This window comes from Mandrillus leucophaeus, unplaced genomic scaffold (genome assembly GCF_000951045.1).
Source record: "Mandrillus leucophaeus isolate KB7577 unplaced genomic scaffold, Mleu.le_1.0 Scaffold178, whole genome shotgun sequence".
Lineage (NCBI taxonomy): Eukaryota > Metazoa > Chordata > Mammalia > Primates > Cercopithecidae > Mandrillus > Mandrillus leucophaeus.
In genome coordinates this window covers 3,574,911-3,577,123 of record NW_012101787.1, presented here as the reverse complement: position 1 = coordinate 3,577,123, position 2,213 = coordinate 3,574,911, and the positions used below count along the sequence as shown (strand labels likewise).

Below are 2,213 nucleotides of genomic sequence, written 5' to 3'. Positions count from 1 at the left end.
ACTTTTTATTTTTTGTTTTTGAGACACGGTATCTCTCACTCTGTCGCCCAAGCTGGAGTGCAGTGGCATGATCTCTGCTCACTGCAACTTCCACCTCTTAAGATTCCAGCGATTCTCCTGCCTCCACCTCCTGAGGAGCTGGGATTACAGGTGTGCACCACCACACCCAGCTAAGTTTTGTATTTTTAATAGAGACGGGGTTTCACATGTTAGCCAGGCTGGTCTCGAACTCATGAGCTCAAGTGATCCACCTGCTTAGGCCTCCAAAAGTCCTGGGATTACAGGCGTGAGCCACAGCACCCGGCTAAGCTTTACGTGTATGTATTCTTTAATCAAATATCTATTGTATAAGACATTAACTGCAGGTATAAGGAGATAAGACAAAATTACGGATGTTTATTGAGTGTCTGCCATGTACCAGGCACTGTGCTAAGTTTATGAATGAGGTTTGGTATCTTCACTAAGATTTACAACTTAGTGCAAGAGGCAAGGTGTAGACATACACTTCCTGCAGTTGGAACGCAGTTCTTATGAGGAGGAAGAGTTGGTTTGAAGTTGCACCACCAGAAGTTTATATGCACCTGACCTACCTGAAGTCTACACCTCCCTTTCTAGATGAATTAACTCTAACAGAGGGGAAGCCAGCAAGTTAATGCCTGATCACACCATTTATACAGTACTGTGGTTAACAATCTGTCTTCCCTAAGTAACTCATTTAACCTTTGTAACAATAAGAAGCAGTTATTCTAAGAAGCCTTTGTGTCTTTCTCTGAGATGGAGAAAGGCGCAGAAGGCTGAGTAGAATGACAAGGCAGTCATTATGGTAGAGTTGGACCTAAATTTAAGGTAACAGTCTTCAAGCACAGTGCATTTCACACCGCAATACAGCTGTTACGAACATTTGCTGAAATAAAACAGCTTGATATTCTCCTGACTAAGTCCTCTCTCACTGACACGACAGAGAGTTGGGTTGAGGTCGGGGCGGATTTAGACCCTCCCCCCGCACCAGCAAAGACACATAAGGAACCCGCCTTCCGGAAGGACGGGGGAGAATTCTGGGTGTGCGCGGCCCTGGAGCGCGCGCATGCGCGGTAGCTCCCGCTGCTGAATAGCTGAGAGGCGCGCTGGGGCTGCCAGCTGGGCTCGGAGTGCAGCGGCGTCAGGATGGACAAGGACGTGTTGCACCCTGAAGAGCCTCATCATCGGCGAGAGTGGGGTGGGCAAGTACAGGTGAGGCGGGCGTACGGGCCGTGATGAGGGTGGCTGGGCTCTTTCTGCCTACGTGGCCGCTGTCTCTTGGGCCGCGATGGGAACCTTCAACCGCTGCAAGCGTCCACGATGGCGGCTGGGCTGGGGTCGGCCCTACTCGCGCCCTCCTCGGCCTCTGGGCCTCGCTCTCCTGCGGCTTCTGCTCCCCTCTCCCCACCCGCGCGCCTGGTTCCCGGCCTCTGCCAGGCCCAAGTTCTCTGCGTCGCTCTCCCTCCTGTGGCGCCGAGAAAACACCATTCGGAGGGCCGCCGCTCCGCCGGCCGGTTTGCTGTGCGGAGCTCAGGGCTTGGCGGGCTGGTTTGGGCCCGAATCCGGCCGGGGGAGCGGCTCGTCTCGAGCAGCTCAGGGTTCAGGCTGCCTGTCACCCCGAGACCCGGGAGACATAACTTTCCCACTTGAGGGTTTCTGTGGGGCCTTCTCTAAATACATAATGCCCTCGGGAAGTTTCGTGAGGCCTTAGGTCCCATTCCTGGCCTGTTTGGGTGCAGCCTAATGTCGCTTCTTTTACTTTTTTATTAGTCGGCTGTGGAAGAACTCCTGGATCTTGTGACTGCTGGAAAATTTCGCTTTAGTGTAAGGTCTGAGTGCTTCAGCCGTGGGTCACCTTTGAAAATAAAATGTAGTTGTTATTTCTCATTTTCCCACATCCTATGGAGACAGAAGATTAGTGTTGTCTTTTCATTTTTGACTTTTTTCCTTGGGGAAAATAATATTGACAGTGGAGTTGAGTGTAAGGTAAGACATGGATCTAGGTGGATGTTGCTAGAGGGTTGTGATTTCGTCCAGGTCCTGAAACAGAGTTCTCCAGATGAATTCATTCTTGCCCTCTGATTATGGTAGGTTATGTTCAAGGCCGTCCTGATCCTTAAACTGCATTTACACTCCAGGAACTGTAATCAGTTTCATATCTTCTGATACACGTATCCTTTTTTTTTTTTTTTTTT

General features: G+C 50.4%; 1 long non-coding RNA gene across 1 annotated transcript in view; it reads left to right on the top strand.

The window, feature by feature from the left end:
- Nucleotides 1–1,080: 1,080 nt before the first annotated feature.
- Nucleotides 1,081–2,213, top strand: part of LOC105537675 — an 11,851-nt gene continuing 10,718 nt past the window's right edge. Inside the window, exon 1 of the long non-coding RNA XR_001005758.1 lies at nucleotides 1,081–1,230. This is a non-coding gene — a long non-coding RNA (uncharacterized LOC105537675). The remainder of the gene's footprint in view (nucleotides 1,231–2,213) is intronic.